The sequence below is a fragment of the Callorhinus ursinus genome, unplaced genomic scaffold, assembly GCF_003265705.2.
Source record: "Callorhinus ursinus isolate GAN/ISIS: 27379988/994484 unplaced genomic scaffold, GSC_fseal_2.0 scaffold9, whole genome shotgun sequence".
Lineage (NCBI taxonomy): Eukaryota > Metazoa > Chordata > Mammalia > Carnivora > Otariidae > Callorhinus > Callorhinus ursinus.
The window spans coordinates 25,515,818-25,539,143 of NW_027397071.1; the positions used below are offsets into that span (position 1 = coordinate 25,515,818).

The 23,326-nt window shown below is 41.5% G+C and overlaps 1 long non-coding RNA gene across 17 annotated transcripts in view; it reads left to right on the plus strand.

The window, feature by feature from the left end:
* LOC112824361 (uncharacterized) overlaps positions 1 to 21,893 on the plus strand; it is a 63,326-nt gene extending 41,433 nt beyond the window's left edge. For all 17 annotated transcript variants that reach the window (XR_003208411.2, XR_012379362.1, XR_012379368.1 and 14 more), the window contains 5 exons: positions 7,677 to 7,753; positions 8,835 to 9,023; positions 9,568 to 9,646; positions 18,304 to 18,488; positions 21,470 to 21,893. This is a non-coding gene — a long non-coding RNA (uncharacterized lncRNA). The remainder of the gene's footprint in view (positions 1 to 7,676; positions 7,754 to 8,834; positions 9,024 to 9,567; positions 9,647 to 18,303; positions 18,489 to 21,469) is intronic.
* The last annotated feature ends 1,433 nt before the right edge of the window (positions 21,894 to 23,326 follow it).

The window sequence follows — 23,326 nt, forward strand, 5'->3', positions numbered from 1 at the left end:
GAAAGGAAGAATAAAGACTTTCTCAGACACATACTGAGGGAATTTGTTGCCAGTAGACCTATCTTGATAAAATGTTAAAAGAAGTTCTTCAGAGACAAGGAAATTCATATAGGTAAAAAACTTGGATCTGCATAAAGAAAGGAAGAGTGTTAGAGAAGAAATAAGTGAAGGTAAATAAAAACTTTTATTTTTCTTATTCTTAATGGATCTAACAAACAATAGTTTGTTCAAAATAATAATAACAATAATATATTCCATTATGTTTGCTTGTGTGTATATATACTTGTGTATAAGTGAACATTGACTGACAGCAATGATAAAAGAGGCAAGAGTGAGGAATTGGGAATATATTGCATTAAAAATTACTTGCACTACCCAGGAAGCAGTAGAGTGTTATTTGAAAATAGACCCAGATTAGTTGTAAATATATATTACAAACTCCAGGCAACCACTAAAAAAGTAAAAAAGAAAAAAAAAGTTTACATGAGAAAATGGAATCATATGAAATGTTCAATTAAAACCACAAAAGGCAAAAAAAAAAAAAAAACCTGAAAGACAAAAAATATTAACAAAAAACAGGGGCAATGAATAGAAAAGAGTACACATATGGTAGCTATTAATCCAGCTATACCAATAATCACTTTAAATATCACTGGTCTAAATACATCTATTAAAAGACAAAGATTGTCAAAGTGTATCAAAACACAAGATCCAAATATATGCTGTCTACAAAAATGCACTTTAAAGGTTGATTGATTGATTGATTGATTGATTTGACACAGAGAGAGCACAAGTAGGGGAAGCAGCAGGCAGTGGGGGAGCAGGGCTCAATCCCAGGGCCCTGGGATCATGACCTGAGCTGAAGGCAGCTCCTTAACGACTGAGCCACCCAGGTGCCCCAAGAAATGCACTTTAAATATAAGGAAACTTAAAGTTTAAAAGTAAAGGGATGGAGAAAGATCTACCATGCTAATACTAATCAAAATAGCTGTAGTGGCTATATTAATTTCAGGTGGGGCAAACTTCAGAGCAAGGAAAATTAGATAAATTATTTAAAAAGGGACATTACATAATGATAAAGGTGTCATACTTAAAGAAGACATCACAATCCTTAATGTGAGTCCCTCACAATAGAGCATCAAAATATATGAGGCAAAAATGGAGAGGACTGCAAGGAAAAAGAAACGAATCCACTATTATAATTGGAGACGTCAACATTCCTCTATTAGAAATGGACAGGGTGCCTGGGTGGCTCAGTTGGTTAAGCAACTGCCTTCAGCTCAGGTCCTGATCCTGGAGTCCCAGGATCGAGTCTCACATCGGGCTCCTTGCTCAGCAGGGAGTCTGCTTCTCCCTCTGATCCTCTTCCCTCTCGTGCTCTCTATCTCTCATTCTCTCTCTCTCAAATAAATAAATAAAATCTTTAAAAAAAAAAGAAAAAGAAAGAAATGGACAGATCCAGGGGCGCCTGAGTGGCTCAGTAGATTAAGCATCCAACTCTTGATTTTGGCTTAGGTCATGATCTCAGGGTCATAAGATTGAGCCCTGCTTTGGGCTCCGTGTTAGGCATGGAGCCTGCTTTGGATTCTTTCTCTCCTTCTCCCCCGGCCCCTACTTGGACACACACGTGTGTACTCTCTCTCTCTAGAAAAAGAAAAAAAAATGGACAGATCCAGCAAGCATAAAATCAATAAGAATATAGTTGAACTCAATAGCACAGTCAACTAGATATGTTGGACATCTATGGACTACTTCATCCAACAACAGCAGAATATACATTCTTCTCAAGATCACATGGAACATACACCAAAATAGACTAGACTTAGGGCCATAAAACATACTTCAAAAAATTTAAAAGACTATAAATCATACAGTGTATGCTCTCAGACTAAAATGGAATTAAACTAGAAATCAAAACAGAAAAAAATAGCTGAAAATCCCAAAATTCTTAGAGATTAATGCACTTTTGAATAACACGTGTGTCAAAGTAGAAATCTCAAAGGAAATTTAAAAATATTGTAAACCAAATGAAAATGAAAATATAGGTTAACGAAATTTGTGGGAAGCAGTGAAAACAGTGTGAAGAGAGAAAATTATAGCACTGAATGCATATATTAGAAAAGAAGAAAAATCTAAAATCAATAATCTAAGCTTCCACCTTAGAACACTAGAAAAAGAAGAGTAAATTAAATCCAAGGTAAGCAGAAGAGAAGAAATAGTAAAAACTAGATCAGAAATCAATGAAATTGAAAACAGGAAATCAGTAGAGAAAAATCAATGAAACCCAAAGCTGGTTGTTTTTTTGAAAAGATGAAAATCGATAAGCCTTAGCCAGACTAAATAGGAAAAAACGAAGACACAAATTACTGATATCAGAAATGAAAGTAGAGACCTCATTACATATCCTATGGACATTAAAAGGATAATAAAGGAATACTATGAACAACTCTATGCCCACAAAAATCTATAACCTAGATGAAATAGACCAGTTCCTTAAAATATGCAATCTGCCAAAACTCACACAAGATGATATAAACAATCTGGATTGCATATATCTGTTAAGGAAATTGAATTAATAATTAATAACCTTCCAAAACAGAAAGCATGGGGCCCAGATGGGTTCATTAGTGAATTCTACCAAACCTTAAAAAAAAATCATACCAGTTCTCTACAATCTCTTCCAGAAAATAGAAGCAGAAGGGATATTTCCAAACTCATTCTAAGAGACCAGCATTATCCTAATACCAAAACCAGAAAAAGACATTATAGGAAAATGACAGACCAACATCTCTTGTGAATATAGATAAAAAATCCCCAGTGATCAAGCTCTATTACAAAGCTGTAATCATCAAGACAGTATGGTACTAGCACAAAAACAGACACATAGATCAATGGAACAGAATAGAAAATTCAGAAATGGACCCTCAACTCTATGGTCAACTAATCTTCAACAAAGCAGGAAAGAATATCCAATGAGAAAAGGACAGTCTCTTCAATAAATGGTGTTGGGAAAATTGGACAGTGACGTGCAGAAGAATGAAACTGGGCCATTTCCTACACCATACACAAAAATAGTTTCAAAATAGATGAGAGACCTAAATGTGAGACAGGAATCCATCAGAATTCTAGAGAACACAGGCAACAACCTCTTCGACCTCGGCCACAGGAATTTCTTGCTAGACACGTCGCCAAAGGCAAGGGAAACAAAGGCAAAAACGAACTATTGGGACTTCATCAAGATAAAAAGCTTTAGTACAGCAAAGGAAACAGTTGACAAAACCAAAAGACAATGGATAGAATGGGAGAAGATATTTGCAAATGACATACCGGATAAAGGGCTTGTACCCAGAATCTATAAAGAACTTACCAAACTCAACACCCAAAGAACAAATAATCCAAGAAATGGGCAGAAGACATGAACAGACATTTCTCCAAAGAAGACATGCAAATGGCCAACAGACACATGAAAAAATGCTCCACATCTCTTGGCATCAGGGTAATACAAATCAAAACCACAATGAGATTCCACCTCACACTGGTCAGAATGGCTAACAAGTCAAGAAACAACAGATGTTGGCAAGGATGCAGAGAAAGGGAAACCCTCCTACACTGTTGGTGGGAATGCAAGCTGGTACAGCCACTCTGGAAAACAGTATGGAGGTTCCTCAAAAAGTTGAAAATAGAGCTACCCTACAACCCAGCAATTGCACTACTGGGTATTTACCACGGAGATACAAATGTAGTGATCCAAAGGGACACCTGCACCCCAATGTTTAGAGCAGCAGTGTCCACAATAGCCAAACTACGGAAAGAGCCCAGATGTCCATTGACAGATGAATAGATAAAGAAGATGTGTGTGTGTGTGTGTGTGTATGTGTGTATATATATATACACACACACACACACCATATATATATACACACATATATACATATATACACACACAATGGAATATTATGCAGCCATCAAAAAATGAAATCTTGCCATTTGCAATGACATGGATGGAACTAGAGGGTTTTATGCTAAGTGAAATAAGTCAGTCAGAGAAAGACAATTATCATATGATCTCACTGATATATGGAATTTAAAAAACAAAACAGAGGATCACAGGGGAAGAGAGGAAAAAATAAAACAAGACGAAACCAGAGAAGGAGACAAACCATAAGAGACTCTTAATCATAGGAAACAAACAGGGTTTCTGGAGGGGAGAGGGGTGGAGGGATGGGGTAACTGGGTAATGGACATTAAGGAGAGCATGTGATGTAATGAGCACTGGGTATTATATAAAACTGATGAATCACAGGCCTGTACCTCTAAAACCAATAATACATTATATGTTAATTAATTGAATTTAAATAAAAAAAAGTTTAAAAAAATCCTCAGTGAAATGATAACAAATTGAATCCAACCATGTATAAAAATAATTTTGCACCAGGACCAAGTGGAACTTATTCCAGGTGTGCAAGGCCGATTCAACATTACAAGATCAGTATAATCCTAACACATCAATAGGCTAAAGAAGAAAAATTACATTATCAGATGAATAGATGCAGAGAAAATATATGACAAAATTCAACATTCTTTTATGGTAAAAAAAAACTTTCAGAAAACTAGGAATAAAGGGGAATATCCTCAACTGGATAAATAACACAAAAAAACCTAAATCTAACATCATAATTAGTGGTGAGAAACTTGAAGGTTTTGTGTGAAGATCAGGAATAAGACTAGGATGTCCCTCGTCATCACTCATTTTCACCGTAGTACTGGAAATCTTAGCTAATGAAATAAAACAAGAAAAGGAAATAAAAGATATAGATTGGGAAAGAAGAAAAACTGTCTTTGTTCACAGAAAATATTATTATCTATATAGAAATTACAAAATAGGCGTGCCTGGGTGTCTCGGTTGGTTAAGTGTCAGACTCTTGATTTTGGCTCAGGTCATGATCCCAGGGTCCTGGGATTGAGTCCTGCATCAGGCTCCTTGCTCAGTGGGGTGTCTGCTTCTCCCTCTGCCTGCCGCAGCCTCTGCTTGTGCTTGCTCTCTCTCTCTCTCTGACAAATTAATAAATAATTTTTTAAGTTATAAAAACAAATAAAAATAAGTTTATCTAAAAGGGAAAAATAAACCAATTAACTAACAACAAAAAAACCCCCACACAGATAAAATACAGATCTTTAGCCTTAACAAAGTGACCCTGTACCTTTGAAACCTTCGTTTCTCAATTTTCCATCACACATTTCTGCTCTAGCCAAAGCAGCCTATTCAAGGTTCCCCAAATAAATCTGTCCTTTCCCACTATCATCCCAGCTCACAATATCTTCTCTCCCTCTCTCAAGGTCCTACACCTTCCTAATTTGTCCTCTCTAGAAGTGATGTCTCCAGCCTCTGAAGCCCCCTGTATTTGTGCCAATCATCTGGCTCTTAGCATTGGCTACCCCGTGGTATTAGATAGAGCATATGGTTTTTATATATGTGTATTAGCTCTCTGGTATGCACATACTTTTAGGACAAGGACCTTGCCTTATGATTTGTGGCATCTCCCTCAGACCTGGTTGTATTTAAGAATTAAATCAAAGCATCAAAACCTGCATTAAAATTTCATTAATGATAAGTGACGACAAAACCTGCACACTGGGAGATGCATCTCTTAGTTCCTCAGTGTCACAGTGTCACCAGTGGAAGTCATTCCAAAGCAGCATTCAGAGTCACCTTCTGATCTTCAAGGAGCTGGACTCCTGGGAATTATTATTCCTGCCTTGGTGGTTGAAGGTCTCAGGCCCCTCAGTGTTAGGGAGTGACTTTAGTCTGGAAAACCTTACATGGCTGTTACCAGAAAGGCCAGCCCTCTCTATACTCAGCTTTAGGAAGAGTGAAAATGGACCCACTTCCAAGATAATGATTGGAGAGCCTTTTCCTGGGCAGGAAGCTGTCAGCTCTGTCATCTCTCTTATTCTCTCAGAGCACTAGTGCATTGATTCTCAACTGGGTATAATGGAGAATGTCCAAATTTGATGGTGGTGGTGGGAGAGGGTATCACGAAAGCTTCTCAGTTGGCCCCATGTCCCACTTCCCCACTCAGCCCAACCATGCCCACACTGATTGAGAACCGCCATTCTAATAGTTAGATGTTTAGTACAAGGGTACATCTCTCCTCCTAACTATGTATATTCTAGCGGGGAAATCAGATTCTTTTTAGTGTACCCTAAGTATACAAACATTTCAGGTAAAAAATACTTTACCTTTACCCCAAATTATCTGAGCCATGATTTCAGTCTGATCATTTTGTTATAACTGTTCCAACCTTAAAGTATTCAACCTTAGAGGATTCCACAGCTCCGCCTTGTTCTGTAGAGAAGTCTATGTGTCCATAAAAATACACACATTTCTTTGTCCTTGTGAGTGTGAATAATTATATGGGATTTTGATAGCATGTGTACTATATGTATTGTGCATGCAGGTACATGCATAACATACTAATTGAATTGTTCTAAAAAACACAAATATTTTGCAGGACTACAGAAACACACACTAAATATCTAAATCTACAAACTGCTGACAAACAGCACCTTTTCTAACAAAAGAGAGCAGTTTAATAACAGTGTTAGAAAGCTGGCAATATGTTTGTTAAAATCTTTAATTAGGGACAGGCTTCCCAGAGGCCTCTGAAGGCAAAAGGTGTAAATGGAGAAACTGTCCCAGCCTGCATGCTCCATGGTGGCTCTGTTCCGAGCACAGATGGGCTGGTGAGGAAACTGTGAATGGACAAATGATAACAGACTATTCTGTCATTCCAACATCAGCTCATTAGCAATCTGTCAGAGATTTAATATGGATACTGGTGAAAATGCAGAAATCACATGATCGTTACACGAGTGTACACGTGTACGTGTACTGAAAGGCCATTGTAAATTGATTGGCATAATGGCTATTAATAAAATGATAATGTCATGGGAAGTACATTGGATGCATTGTGCTCTTGTTGGAAAATGATGATTTTGTGTGCTCTTCGGCCATCACAGGAAGCTGAGATAACAATAGTTTTATTATGGAAATCATTAATAAATAAACAGCTAGACCAGCATGGTGGGATATGTGAGGGATATGATACCATACAGGTTTCCAAAGAATGAACAGTGACATGGGCGCCTGGGTGGCTCAGTCGTTAAGTGTCTGCCTTCGGCTCAGGTCGTGATCTCAGGGTCCTGGGATGGAGTCCCACATCCGGCTCCCTGCTCAGCGGGAAGCCTGCCTCTCCCTCTCCCACTCCCCCTGCTTGTGTTCCTGCTCTCACTGTGTCTCTCTGTCAAATAAATAAATAAAATCTTTAAAAAAAAAAAAGAATGAACAGTGACATTTCTCAGTTCTTAAAAATACTCTGTCAACAACATTAAATTCCCTTGGTTCACAAACCTGGTTTCCAAACGATGTTAAACTTGCTAGTTAGTGAGTTCAAATATTGCCTTTGAAAATATATTTTAAAAAGGAAAAGAAAATACATTTGTTTACATTGTATATACACAACAGGCTAAATCTGATGGATAATCAATGTTTGGTCTTTGAAGGAAGAAAGAGAATGAATATTTATAGAGCACCTATTATATGTCAAGTACTTTACATTTGTGATCTTAATTTAATTTTCACAACAACCTAATGAGATATTTTCCCCATTTTACAGGCATAGAAGTAACTAAAAAATAAATATGTGTCTGAGCCCCAGCAAGATTATGTGACTTCATAAAGATAGTATGGCTGGTAAGTGGCTATGATTCTATTGAACTCAGTTAAATATGGTTCCAAAGCTCATCTTTTTTCCACTGCATTATACTGCCTCTCACAGTGTCTGTCATGTACTCCAGGGAGTAACCTTTTAGGATCATTATTACTTCCTATGGACAGGCTCAAGGGCCCCAGAGATTCAGCTGGGCAAAACTTAGATAAAGCCCAGTGTTAATGGCACAAATGGACACTGACTTATTTGAAATATATACTTTTAAATTTCTTTTAGGGGGATATTTGTGCTTTAATATTGGGACATTTTTGCACACAACATAAGGAGTTAGACTAATGATTTATAAAATTTAGCCAAAAAACTCTGCAAGAGGGCATATACTATATGATACTAGTTATATAAAGCTCAAAAACAGGTCAAACCAATTAAAACTGTTAGAAATGAGAATGGTAGCTATATTTGGGGAGAATACTGGCTGTAACCTGGTGCCAGGGGATATCTGGAGTTGGGGTATTTTCTGTTCTTGATTTGGATGCTAATTTATACCAGCATGCTGAGTTAGTAAGCTTGTGATTTGAATACTTTCTTTTATGTATATCATACTCAATAACATTTACCCCCCCAAAATGGAAGACAACCTTTTTCCCTTATAATGATTGAAATTGGATGCCTACCTGTTTTCCATATTTTGTGACCTTGGGCAAAATTGTTCTTTACATGAAGCTTACAGTTGGAAATCTCTTTCTGGATGGGGTTGGGAGATTATAAGTAGGGGAATGTGTGCCTGCCTTTGTTCCCATGAGTGAGTGTATGTATACTTTCTTAAGTGCACTCATATCTCGGAAATGGAGAAATACCTATATTCTTTCTTATTTTCATTTCTCAAACTTTAGGAAAACTCGGAAACAGAATGCCAGTCAAATGTGAATTTTATACAAGTGGAACTTGGGGATGGAGCTGTCTTGTTTGGTGATTCTTTGTTGGCAGCAATCTCCCTATGCAAATGGCAGTGGCAGGCACCCTCCCCTCTCAGGAACCAAGATGTTAAATCCACTCTTACCATGTGTCTTTGCCCCATCCCTCCTCAACTTTTCTCATTGCCAGGCTCAATGGAAGAGCCAAGGGGTTGTTTGAAGAGGATTTATGCATCCCACAGACACCTGACAAGCTGATTCTAAGGGCCCTTGGACAGACTTACCCTGTTCACCCATGCCTCAGATGTCCTTCCTGCCTTGGGACATATACCTGTCTTCGTGACCCACTGTTTTTATCAACAAGATAACTACAAATAAGGTAGATTATTGAAATGCTGCATGGCATAGCCTCTGCCAAGATGAAGAGTTCACTTTTAGAACTTTATCTTAAGAAAATCATCAGACGAAAGATAAGTATTTGCAAAGACGTTTACTTCCTAAGGTGTGGTTTGAGAATTAGTAACATCAGTATCACTTGCAGTGCTTGATAAAATGCACATCCCTGGGTCTTATGCCTTTCTTATTGACGTAGAATCTCTAGATGTAGAGCACAGCCATCCATGTATTTAAAATACCTCAGATGATTCTTAGTCACATTGAAGTTTGATATACAGGGATGTGTTTTCAATGTAACTTAAAAGAGGAAGAAAAGGAAGGGATTTAATAACATTTTTGTTGCCAAATATGTGTGTAGGTGATGCCAGAGTATCAGCAGTGCTTATCTCTGGATGATATCCTTATTTTTCATTGCTTTCCTCCATATTTTCTGATTTTTTTTTTGCAATGTATCCCTTTTATATTCTAATAACTCAGTAAAGTTATTTTAAAAAAAGAAGGTATCTGATATTTGATTTCCTGGACAGGTTCCCCAAGTGTACTCTCCCAGTGAACTTCATAGCTGGCTAATTCAGAAGATAGCCCTGGCTGTCTGACCCTCTTAAGGTATGAAATATTTGGAAGAATCCCTCTGTTGGTCCACAGATCAGTCAGTATTGCCACTGGAGTAGAATCTTCTGAACACGGCGGTGGCTTTATGGCTACGGTTTTATTATATCACCAAGGTTTTTATTCATTAGAACTCGTGCTTTTTGTGGAGGATAAGAATGGTGAGGAGGCGGGGCGCCTGGGTGGCTCAGTCGTTGAGCGTCTGCCTTCGGCTCAGGTCATGATCCCAGGGTCCTGGGATCGAGCCCCGCATCGGGCTCTCCGCTCCGCGGGGAAGCCTGCTTCTCCCTCTCCCACTCCCCCTGCTTGTGTTCCCTCTCTCGCTGTGTCTCTCTCTGTCAAATAAATAAAATCTAAAAAAAAAAAAAAAAAAAAAAAAAAGAATGGTGAGGAGGGCTGAGAAATGCATTCTCTGATTTGGGGACGTGAATCTGGTGCTTGAGGAGAGACGGTCTGACTCTTGTTTACAGAAGGTTTGCAGTAACAGAAAAGAGTACTAAAGAAAGTAGCTGCATTCTGCTTTTTATGCTCTCATTCAGCCTCTTGCCCCTACAAGTGTCCTTTTCTTCTCTTCCTCCTCCCCCTCCTTCTCCGTCAGCTTGTTCTTATACTGAAAGAGAAGCAAAAATGGGATCCACTGAAAGTCTGGTACTTTGCCACTCAGACTACAATCTTGAGAATGCATTTTTCTTAATCCAATTCTGTTTTAAATGTTGTCAGGATGTACCATAATTGGTTGTGGTAAATGACACTGGAACCACATTGCTACTCACTCTGGAAATGGTATGAGCTCAGCATGCTGCTGATCAAATGCACTTCTGCATTAAAACTATTACAAGCGGAATATGCTCCGATGGGATTCTTTCCTCCTAATAGTTTTCCAGGGTTGATGCTGAAAGGGTTCTGTCAATCAAGTCTGAAAATCAGCTCAGCACCCTGACTTGGGTTAATAAAATGTAGCTGCCAGGCTCTCAGCTCAGAGGCCACTGTTCCTTGGTTCCGACATTATCAAGCCACGGTAAAAATGCCTCATTATAATTGATACTCACTGGTAATACACTTTTTTTTTTAATGCAAAGAATATCTCCAAAAAGAGTCTCTGCCTTACACACAGTCTGCTAAAAAAGAGACCCATATCAAAGAAAGAGGGCTAAGAGGAAGTAAGACAGGCAAATGCATTTTCACAAGTACCCTGGAGACAGGCTTGGGGCAGATTCTGGCTTTCCTGGGTGGCTTGGAGTCAAGATAATGCACCAAGAATCAATACAGAAGTAGGGATACAGCCCAGAATAGATGGTTGTGAAGGGGGCTCTGATAGCATTGTCACCAATAATGGGAAGATAAGAATTCCAAATGAAAAAATTATTTTAGTAAGGAACACAAGATGTCACAATGCAGAAAGGCTGTGACAACTGATATGCCAGTTAAAGGGGGAAAAAAGCTTCTTGAACCACTAAGGCACTGCCTGGCTGTGTAGTCCCCGCATCACCGAGTCTCAGTTCTTCCCAGACTTAAGACTTAGGATTCTGGGTCTCTTCAAACAGAAATATTATTCTTCTGGTTTCCTGGACAGAGGCACCCACACTAAAACAATCCATGTTAGAAGGACATTAGGGAGGTCAAAGTGCTGGAGAAAACCTTGCTGGATTTCAAACGAATTCTACTTTCTAGAAAGTTTCTGCTGGCTGCCCCTGAGGAGGAAGATGAAATAAACAAACAAAGCCTGGGGTGAGGGGCAGCTATTTCCAGCCTGGAATTCTCAGCATGGTGGAATACCGGGGAAGGTGTACAACAAAGTAGGAAACTGAGGAAGGAACATTACTAATTATACTTCAATACTGTTTATGTGAGGGTCTCTATTCAGAGGCAACTGGGATGATTTCACAGGAAGAGAGAAGAAAACAGTTTTTCATGGGTGGTAGAGCTATTGTTAGTGAAGTTTTAATGAGGCACTCTGGGCATGGTCTTCTTGGCACTTGGCACCAAAATGGCTCCGGAGGCTGTGGGGTCACATGACATTAACATGAGGGAACGCTTGACTTCATTCTGTTTGCTTCATGTTCCTCTCCAAACATTAATTGCCTGAGTTTCCCTGTTCAAGTGAAAAGAATAAGCATATGCAAATTTTTCACTTGATTGTTGTATTACACTGGCCTGTATTTCTTCCAGATGCATTTCTGTTCAGGTTGTATATTCTAGCACATTCCCCCCCCCCTCCGACCAAGTACAGGTGAGGAGCAGAGGCTCCTGCACTCCCTGTAGGCTGAGTTATGACTGGTGTCATAATTGGGGACTTGTGCTGTGCCTTGTACTAAGCTCTTTATAAATCTTATCTCTACCTGATCCCCACATAACCCTGTGAAGTTGGTAATGTTCATTTTATTCCCAATTTACAGAAGATTGAGTAAGAGGAAGGTTGAGTAACTTACTCAAAATCATCCAGCTAGTAAGTGGATTCTAACCTGGCCTGTCTGTCTACAAAGCTCCACTGCAGTGCTCTCTACCTTCTGGGATGATGATGCTCCATGCTTGAGCCGCTCCTGATGTGAATTTTTAGTGTCCTATATTTGGTAGGAAAGGATGCTCTGTTTCTATCCCTGGAGCAAGTCCTGGGTTACTCTTGGAACCAGACCTGCTTTGAGAAAGTGTTGCCACTGGAGAGGAGACAGCCTGCTAAGGAAAGAGCTCTAGCTTTAAGGTCAGAGTGATCTGGCTTTCAATCTTGGCTCTTACAGTTGCTAGCTGTGTGACCTAGGCCAGGTAACTTAACCTCCCTGAACTTCAGCTACCCAGCATTCTACTTTACATAGCAAAAGCCAAAACATTATTAGTGGTATAAAACCTCTAGATTATATTCAGGTTCTGTGCTTCTGGAAGGTGACACATCTAGGGGGTGGGAAGTGAGAATACGAAGGGGATAAAGGATCTAAGGAAGAAAGAGAGGAGTGAAACAGAGACTTGAGCATTGCTTCTTCTCATTTCAGTTTTTTATGACTTGTAAAAATAATCCTTTCACATTAGTAGAAAGTGAGTCTCAGTGTAGGAGTGACATCCTCAGTTGGAAACTAACATTGGTGGCTACTGGAGAGAGATGATCATCTGTAAGTCTTACAACAGCCCAGTATGGTAAGATGAGTAGCCCACCAGTACAGTTGAGGAAACTAAGCAAAGTTGAGTAACTTGCCCAATATCACACAGCTACTGAGTGGGATTTAAAACCTAGGACCCTCTAGCACCAAATGCTGTTCTCTTCCCACGACACTCTTCTGGACCCATGCAACACTGAGTTCTAGATGTGTTGCAGGTAACTTGGACCCACTTCTCTTCTGCCTTCCCCAGCTTCCTGGCTGCGTGCGGGGTGCCCGCTGAGCTCTCTACCCACTGTAGTGCATAGAGCAGTGGGGCCAGAAGCAGGGCTCCCTGCAAAGTAATGCAGAAAATTTGATACTGGAAAAAGGTTACTAAAGGTAAATCCACTTAAAATGGGTTTCCCAAATTTCACTGTAGTTAAAAAAAAAAAAAAAAGAGAGACTAGGACCTTATCTTGAAAGTGAAACTGAAACTAAAGCAAAATGAAATTAAAATGACCTGCTTCCCTTGGTTTCCTTTTCCTGGGCTCTGCCCACTATAGGGACACTTTACTTCAGTGGGCTCCAGGAGGAAAGCACCATGCTTTTGCCTCCACGCCTGCCACAGTGGACACTGAGTAAGTGCTGGAATCCCCTTATTCAGCGAGGCCTACAGGTCCCTGACTGGGGATGGCCACACTCCTTGGACACCAGGTCTTGACCACTGACCAGTGGTCAGTGTACTTCTCTACTTCCCTGTCTCCACTTCCTCCAGTTCGATTTTTGGTTCAGCCTTTCCCCTTGTATTATTCGGGTCACAGCTGAGAGTTCTGGTGAATCTAAAGAGAAATCTTCCTTGAACACCTTGAAACAAAAGCCTGAAGGTCCTAGAACAATTTCACACTAAACATCTCTTTCATTCAGGGGCGCCTGGGTGGCTCAGTCAGTTAAGTGTCTGCCTTCAGCTCAGGTCATGATCCCGGGGTCCTGGGATGGAGGCCCACGTCAGGCTCCCTGCTCAGCGGGGAGTCTGCTTCTTCCTCTGCCCCCCACCACTTGTGCACACACACTCTCTCTGTCTCAAATAAATAATAAAAATATTTTTTAAAAATCCTTTTCATTCAACAAATAGATATTGCTGATTTGAGCTCTGGGGCTCTGAGGGTCCAACCTAGGCTAGATGCTGGTGATAATGTGGTGAAAAGCCAGGTCCCACCCTGCGCCTTCTGTTAGCTTTCAACTCCCACCTGCCTCATTCCTGGGAGCCACCATCCCTACCCAATGTGTACCCTCTCCAGTGTTATCCTCTGCCATCTTTAGCCAGTCCAGCCTTCCCTGCCACCCCAGTTGCCATTCCAGGTGCTCTGTCCTACATACACACAGTGGGGCATGTGTCTTCTCCCCTCCACCGAATCAGCAGTGGGATGATATTGTCTTAGAATTCTGCTACAGCTTCTCAAATATCCTTCTAAAGTCCTCAGGTGAGACTGTTTCATATTCATTTATTTATTAATTCACTCACCCATCAGTTATATACTGTACCCTGCCTATAAACCACACAGCGTAGGGTTCGAGCATGGACTCTGGAGTGAGAGTGAATTTAAATCCTGGCTCTGCCACTTATTAGCTGGGGGACCTTGGGCAAGTCGCTTTTGTTCTCCTTGCCTCAGTTTACTCATGTATAAAATATGTGATGTTAGTATTACCTACTCCATGGGGTATTAGAAGGGCTAAGTGAGTTAAGTCATGTAAAGTGCTTAGAACAGCACTTTACACAAAGACACGCTCAGTGAGTAAAAGCCACTGTGGCTGTTGAGTGCCAGTGCTGGGCCGGGAGCTAGGATGCAGTGGTAAATGGTACAGAGATAATCACAGAAGCAAATATAAGAAAGAAGGAGTTTGTATCAGGCTTAGTGCCAGGCGCTGGAGTGCATAGTGGGAGGAAACCGCAGACTCACCTGGAGGGCTTGCTAAACACTAAGGCCTGAGTTCCTTTCTGGAGGTTCTTGAGGTGAATCTGTTTTCTTGCCTTTTCCAGCTTCTAGAGGTTGCCCATATTCCTTGGTTAGTATCCCCCTTTCATCTTAAAGCTAACAATGGCTGGTCAAGTCATTTTTATGATGCCATCTCTCTGGTTCTGACTTTTCTGTCTCCCCATTTAAGGATCCCTGTGATTGCATTGGGCCTACCTGGATAAACCAGAATAATTTTTGTTAAAGTCAGCTAACTAGCGATCTTAATTCCATCTGTAACCTTAATTCCCCCTTGCCTTGTAAAGTAAGATATTAACAGTTTTCAGGATTAAGCCATGTATAGCTTTGGGTAGGACCAATATTCTGCCTATCAATACACTTACTTCCAGAGTTTTTAATTTAGTAGGTCTGTGGTGGGGCCCAATAATTTGTATTTGTAACAAGTTCTCAGATGATGCTGATGCTCCTGATTCAGGAGCACACTTTGAGAACCACTGGTGGAGAGACCTTGGTCATTCACATCTTCATCCATTCAGCAAGCTTTTTGGATCTCTAGGTATGAGCCCAATGCTGTACCAGCTGCTGGGAATAGTGCCTGCCAATTAAAAAAAAAAAAGCCCATAATCTAGCAAAGGGGGCAAACAATTTCAGTTTGGTGTGATCTATAGTCTAATAAAGCTATGTGCAAAGTGCTAGCATTCCCAGAGAAGACAGCAACTAACAGGAGCAAGGGTGGGCTTTGTTGATGAGGTGACATTTGAACTGGCCATTAAATAATAAAGAGATTACAGGGCACCTGGGTGGCTCAGTTGGTTAAGTGACTGCCTTCAGCTTAGGTCATGATCCCAGGGTCCTGGGATCGAGCCCTGCATCACATTGGGCTCCCTGCTCAGCAGGGGGCCTGCTTCTCCCTGTCCCACTGCCGCTTCCACTCTTTGTGCTCTCCTGCTCTCTCGTTCTGTCAAATAAATAAATAAAATCTTTTTTTAAAAAAAAGAATAAAGAGGGGCGCCTGGGTGGCTCAGTCGGTTAAGCGGATGCCCTCGGCTCAGGTCATGATCCTGCGGTCCTGGGATCAAGCCTCACGTCCGGCTCCCTGGTCAGCGGAAAGCCTGCTTCTCCCTCTCCCTCTGCCTGCCACTCTGCCTACTTGTGCTCTCTATCTCTCTGTCAAATAAATAAATAAAATCTTAATAAATAAATAAATAAAAGAATAAAGAGATTTCCAGGAAGTTAAGGAGGAGAAGAATATGGCAGCTATTGGGAATAGCATATGAAAAAGAGTGTGTGTTCAAGGAATGAGAAATAATTCTATGTAGTTGGAGTGGATAATGCATGCCGTGGGAGAAGGATTAAAGTTGATAGAAAAATACCATGCCGTATTAAGGAATATAGTGGACCTGTCCAAGTTACCTGCTCAGCCCACTCTGTCTTCTTTGAGAACATTCCTCTCTACAGATCCTGCTGAAGATGTGAACCTCAGGCTGGCCTGTTTTGTCCACATGACCTTACTTGACCCATGAGCTAAGCCAATCAGATTTCCCTTCTCAGTAACTTATTCTAAGAGATATGAAAGTTAGGTAGACTTGGATTAGAATGCCTGTGGGGGGCCATGTGCTTGATGAACTTGTAGGGGGTGGTGAGGAGAGGGTAGGGAGGAGCCTGCAGGAGAACAAAAGGGCGAAGTCACAGCATGAAGCACAGATGAGATACACAAGGCAGCAAGAGAGGAGCCAGCAGACATGGGACATTATCCCAAGCCACTACCCTGCTGCCTGGCTATCCTTCCTTTGTGGAAGTCTGCCCCTCCCTCCCTTCCTTCTTCTCTCCTTCCTTTCTTTAGGATTCCTTCTTCTTTAAAAAAAAAAAAAAAAAACTTTATTAGAGCAGTTTTAGGTCTACAACAAAACTAAATGGAAGGTGCAGAGATTTCCTGTATAGTCCCTGTCCCCGCACAAGCGAAGCCCCTCCCGTTATCATCTCCCAACACCGCTAACCACATGGTACATTTTTTACCAAGGGTGAACTTAAATGGACACATCATAATCACCCAAAGTCCATCCCTGTTTCTCTATAATACATTTCTTTTTACTTTTTATTTATTTTTTAAAGGTTTTATTTATTTGACAAAAAGAGAGAGAGCACAAGCAGGGGGAGCGGGAGAGGGACAAGCAGGCTCTCTGCCGAGCGGGGAGCCCACTGGACGCAGGGCTCGATCCCAGGACCCTGGGATCATGACCTGAGCCGAAGGCAGACACTCACCCGACCGAGCCACCCAGGCGCCCCTACATTTCTTTTTCTTAAATGACATGGAGTACTTTTTTTTTTTTTTTTTGCAGATGATGATTGCCATCTGATGCAAAGTTCAGATTTTGGCAGAAATGAGCCAGTGGCAGTGTATGAGGCAAAGGAGTAACACAGTTTGATTTGTGTTTCACAAAGATCTCTAACTGCAAAAAGGGGTCGGGGGAGCTGGTAACAGGCTCGAGCATTAGGTGGGCAATTGAGGATGAGAGCCTGTACTCAGGGAGCAGCAGGGAGGAGGGGGTGAGTCTGAAGAGATACTTGGGAAGTAGAATTGATAGGTTTTAGTATCCCGAGTTGTTGGGAATCCAGGGTAGAAAGAGTTAAGGACAGTCCTTAGTTTCTAGGTCAGTGAATCTAAAGAGTTGCAAAACTGTTAATAGAGAAAATGAAGACAGGATCATGTTTTTGAAAGAAAGATACTAAGCTCAGTTTCAGACACACTTTACATCTGAGGAGCCCATAGCAACCTCCAGTGGGCATTGACAGTTTATTTCTGGAGGTCAACAGATGAGTTAGAATAAAGATGCGTGTAGGTAGCATCCACTCTTGACTAGATTAGATTCCAGAAAGAATTTAACATGAGGAGGGAGAGAAAGGCGGGAAGGCAGGCAGGAAAGGAAAAGTAAGACAACAGAAACATGGGAAACACTAAGACTGACTGGCCAGAGGAGGAACATAAGCCCGCCAAGGCATCTGAGAATAAATGGTTGGAAGGGGAGAAAGAGAGCCAGAAGAGAATGAGTCGTAGAAGGTAAGGGAGGAGAGTTTTAAGCAAGAGGGAATGACCATATGGATCAAATTGTACATTGGGGTTAAATAAGATGAAAGCTGAAAGTAGTTCATAATATTTGGTATTTGAGGCATTGTCTTTAAAGAGAGCAGTTGCATCAAAATGGAGTAGTGGTAATAAGATGAGGTCATTGGGCATCTGGGTGGCTCAGGTGCATCTGCCTTCAGCTCAGGTCATGATCCCGGGGTCCTGGGATGGAGCCTCGCATCGGGCTCCCTGCTCAGCCAGGAGTTTGCTTCTCTCCCTGCCCCTCAGCCTGCTCATGCTCTCTCTCTCTCTCACTCTTTCTCTCTCTCAAATAAAAAAAATAATATGAGGTCATTTGGGTGAGGAGTGACTGGTTGGTAAGAAAGTAGGCAGAGCAAGAGACAGCTACCCTCTCTAGAAGTTTGGATGTGAAGGAAAAGAGACATCTGAGCAGAAGCTTAAGGATGAAGAGAAAGCCCACTGATTGCAAAACTGATCTGCTGCCTCATCCCTCCCTGACTCCACACCCTTTGCTATGCAACTCTGCAGCTCCTGCCATCAAGAAGTAGGGTCCATTTCCTTGTTCCCGGGCTGGCCATGCGACTTGCTTTTTTACCAGTACAGTGAAGCGGAAGTGATAGTGTACCAGTTCCGAAGGCCTTGTGTACTTCTGCCCTGTCTCACTCGAAATCCCGCCTGGCTACCAGGAGGACAAGCCCATGTTCACTCCCTGGGTAAGTGATCAGTGGCCCCTCCACCCACTCCACCATAACTAATGACCCGCTGATTGCCAGGCACGTGAGTGAGATCGTCCTTGACCGCCCCGCCCCAGCTGACCCGCCAGCTGACCGCATAATTCATGAGGATGTGCAGTCAGTATTTCAGGCCCAGTCCAAGGCGGGGGAGCCTGGCCCAGCTCAACAGAATCGCCCAGGTGACTCACTAACCTGTGAGGAATAAAAATGCTTGTTGCTTCAAGCCATTGTTTCGGGGCACTTTGTTACACATCGACAGCTAATTGATTCGAGAGATTATTGGGAGGTTTTCATTATCTTGCTTTGGCATGGGGGAGATTTGAATATATCTGCCCGTTGTAGGGGAAAAGACAGGTTTGAGATTCAAGAAAGGGAATAAGTAAAAGGAGGAGGGGACGTGACCAAAAGCTCAGGTGGAAGATTAGCCTGGGAAAAGGCAGAGACTGCCTTTGTTTCTGAGATACGAGAAGGAAGTGGGGATGGAAGGCGGTGTCCTGGGCTGAAATTCTTTGCGTCACTTGGGCTTCAGCTAGGTGGCAGCTAGGGGGTGGCATCTCCGGACATGCTCGCAGTTTATATCCAACCAAAAATTAACATCCCAAACTCACACGTTTCCACATCTGTCAAAGCTAAAAGGGGCGTCTGAGACAGATTTCCTTTTGTTTTCACTGGCGTGTCAAATGCTGCAGTGACAGCAAAGGAATAATCTTCAGTTTGTGTATAATGAGGTCTGAAATTTCCGTCTCCACACATTGATCATGAATCTTATTTCACTAGATAAACTGACAGCAGAGTCTCAGGTACTTAAACAAAATTTTGAAAAAAATCAACACAACCACCCACATCTATGATTTTTTTTCCTGCTGTCACTTTTATGGTTCAGTTATTTTGTCTATATGCACTCATTTCCAGTTTTGTCTGGATTTCTCAACAGCCAAATCATTCCTTAATCCTAGACATATACTCCTCTATCCTGGAAAATGATTTAGTAGAAAGACAGCTGGCTTGGGAGGCACAAAAACGGAGTTCTAGTCTTGACTCTGCTGTTAACTAGCAAACTTATCCAAGCTAAGTCACTGAACCTGTTTCCTTATCTGAAAAATATATTCCTCCAACAGACATTTATTGGTATCAGGCACTGTTGTGAGTGCTTAGGATACATCAGTGAAGAAAACACTGATGCCCTCAGGAGCTCACATTCTGGAGGAGTCAGACAATGAGAAATAAATGCAATAAACAGGATAATTATATCATATGATAGATGGTGAAAAGTGTTATGGAAAAAATTAAAAATAAAGTGGAGGTTGGGGCTGGAAGGAACTAAAACAGTTACCATGAAGTTATCCGGGGGAAGAATGTTTCAGGCAAAGTCCCTGAGTATTTCCTGTCTTTCTTGTCCTGCATACTCCATTTCTCCTTACTAACCTCAGAGGAGGTTTATAATGCATATAACCTATAGGCCAGTCTTCCATTACTACTCCATACATTTCTTTGAATAGCCAACAAATGACCATCCATTCACTTTGAACTAGTCCCATTGGCATTAGGTACAAGAGCCTCTCATCTTGCATTTACTTTCTGGGGCCTCTTGTGGTATTTCCCTGCCATCCAAAAGGCTAGATCTGTATGTATTATGCCAAACATCACGTGGGCATTTCCTCCCAGCTCTGCACAGGACAGTGAAGCCAGCAAAGGGATCTTTAAAAAAGACATGGCTCTTGATAAAGTACCTACCATTTCCAAATGCCATTTATGTGCCAAGTAGCTTTACATTCTTTATTTCCCCTAATCCTCAGCACACTTCCATCTTTCTCTGAGGTTAGCATTATTCCCACTTTACCGGTAATGAAACGGTGGTTCAGAGAATTTTGAAAACTTACTGTGGCCACACAGCTGCTAAGTCCCATGGTTAGAATTTGCTTCTCAAGCACACTTTCCATCAGCTGTACTGCACAGCTTCCTTTCTTCCTAAGTGTCCTTTAACCCAGCTGGAAAACCAGATATACATGTATGAGACAAGAGGGCGGTTTTAAGGCCTGTAGCATGGTGGTGAAGAGCTTGGCTCTGCAGTCAGACAACCTGAGGTCAAACTCCAGTTCTGCCGTGTTATAACTGTGTGATCAGGGGCTAGTTACTTAACTTTTCTGAGCCTCCCTTTCCTCATTTGTAAATATGCATAACATGAGTCCCCGTCTCATAAAGTTGTGTGTGTGTGTGGGGGGGGGACTCAATGAAATAATTCACATAAAGTCCTTAGCATAGTATCTCTTACATAACTCTAACATAGGTTAACAATTATTCTCATATATTATTGATGGATTTTTTTTAAAAAAGCACATGTATATATTAAAATATCTCTAGAAGGCTCAGGAACTGGAGACTAACTTTTCACTTTGAGTATTTGTACAATGTATACATTTAAATGTTGGGCCAATGATATTACTTATTCAAGAAAACAACCTGACAACTAGACAGCTTTAAAGAAATACCATTATTATCATCATTGTAAGGAATTGGGAGTAATAATAATTATTCCATAATTTATTTGGATAGACAGATTTGGAGGAGGTTTTTTGAAGGAGATGTTTGAGCAGGGCCTCGAAGTGCAGGTATAGCATTTTGATGACAGAATAACGAACTGAGAGGCATTTTACGTGAAAGATTCTTGCAGGGCAGAGCATACAGGCAGGAAAGAGTAGCCAGCGAATGCAGTTCCATTCAGTGATAATTGTTTGGTGCTGTGGTAACAACTAATACAGGTGATAGTGTTTTTCAGATACCTGTAATAGAAAAGAGAGGGTGTAAGTGAAAAATTGCCTAAACACTCCACTCAAACACAAAAATTGAGAAAGATTGCTGGTTGAGGCCGATTCCATGAGCCCTGCTGCCAGAATTATTCCGGTTCATCAATCCAAATTGAGCTGGAGGCACCTTTGACATCCCCCTCTCTCTGCCTGCAGGTCAGCTGTCTCCAATCCTGAGGTCATCACTCATCAAGAGGGGATAATCCCAAGGACAGCAGGACCTGCTTCATCACTTGGATTTAGGAGTGAGAAACCCATCAGGCAACTAAACAGTAACAATGACCCACCATTAAACACACTGAGAGAAGTGCATGATGAGGAGATTGTACGAGAAGAATCCCGGAGCTCTTGCTGACAACGCCTATGGAGACGCTGACCACTGTGAGCTCTGCCCATTGAACTGCAGTAAAAAATCTCCCCCTCCCCAGAGATGCTTGGATGCAGGCACAATATCAGTTCAGACAATGGTCTGTGTGTGGACTTAGAGTGGAAAGAATTTGGACTGTGGGGTAAACAGACCTGGGTCTGAACTGTTATTCTGCCACTTCCGTGTAGTATGTTTTAGCAGCATTAAAAAAAAAAAAAATCTCTCTCGGCCTCTGTTTTCTTGTCTGCAAAATGGATCAAATACCTCCACAGAGGTCTTTTAAAAGGACCAAATGTAACAGTGTTTGAAAAGCACAAGCTAGGTACTTCTCTTTATGGAAGAAGAGCAAGATGGGGGGCCCAAAAAAGGAACTGGCACATACACAAAACTTTTCTCAGAATTATTTTTTGTCCTAGGTACTCTACCTCAGAATGTATGCTTATTTCTTTAGTTTAGCTACCAGGGAAAAAGAGACAGAGAAAAATGGAGAAAGGCAGGAAGTCAGATTCTGGCTCTTACACAAGAAAATTCACTCTACATAATCTTCAGACAATGTTGCTGTCCTTCCTCAAACACTGGGCCACAGGCATTATGCCAGAGAAGTCAGCAGCCTGGAAGATATTTTAAACTGATTCTGGGGCTGAACGACAACCCATTTGCTCCATATGCCACTGACACGTTAATCTAGGCAAGGCTGCTAGGCACCTGGGGACATCCATGCTAAAATGCCATTTGGGGAGGACACGCCGAGTCCAGTGGCAGAAGTTCACCAGTGCAAAGTGGGAGGGCAACCGAGAAGATAGAAGTGGCAAGGAGGAGTGAGAAGTGTGGTGTCTAAGCATTGGAAGATTTTCTGAGTTTCAGACGCTTCATTTTGCTTCTGTGAGAGCTGCAGATTCAACAAAACATCAAAACCGGGTATTTACTGGCTGGACAAATGAGTATCTGCTACTTTTTGCACCCATTATACCACGTGGCCACGCTTCTATCCGCTGGCAAATACTGGGCGATGCTCTAGTCCACTAGAATGAACTCCTTTATCCCTCCTGTTCGGTCATAAAAAGCAAGTGGCTGCTGAGCGACTATAGTAGATGCCCCAGTGTCAGACTTTCCAGGATCCAATTTGGTGGGAGTACTCTGGGCCTTTGGTCTCCCTCTTCCCTTTGCCCAGCCCTGTTTTTTGGTTACTCTGAGCAGTAATGAGCTTCTCCACCCCAGCATGAGGACAGGCTCACAGCTAGCACATGAAAAAGGCTGAGCTCGTGTGGGGCAACTACTCTATTTCATGGGCAGATCACACATCTGTTTTTTCCCTTTTTCTGCAATGCAACTACACTAATGATTTTTTTTTAAGTAGAAATAAGGCAGTACTGTGGCTTTCTGAGAAGAAAGTCACACTGCAGGAAAACTGCAACAGACATCATAAAAGGAGCTGGAATGAAATGCCCACCCACTCTTGCCATTGGAGCAAATGATTTCCAAGAGCAAAAGAATCATTCTTAGGGGATCTTAATAAACAAATAGAATCACCGCCCTAATTATTTTCTTTCAGGCAAATAAAACTTTTAAAAATCAGCTCTTCCTGTTCATGTTAGCTATTTTGCATAAACAGAAGAATCTGAAAGGTTATAAAAATAAGATTAGGC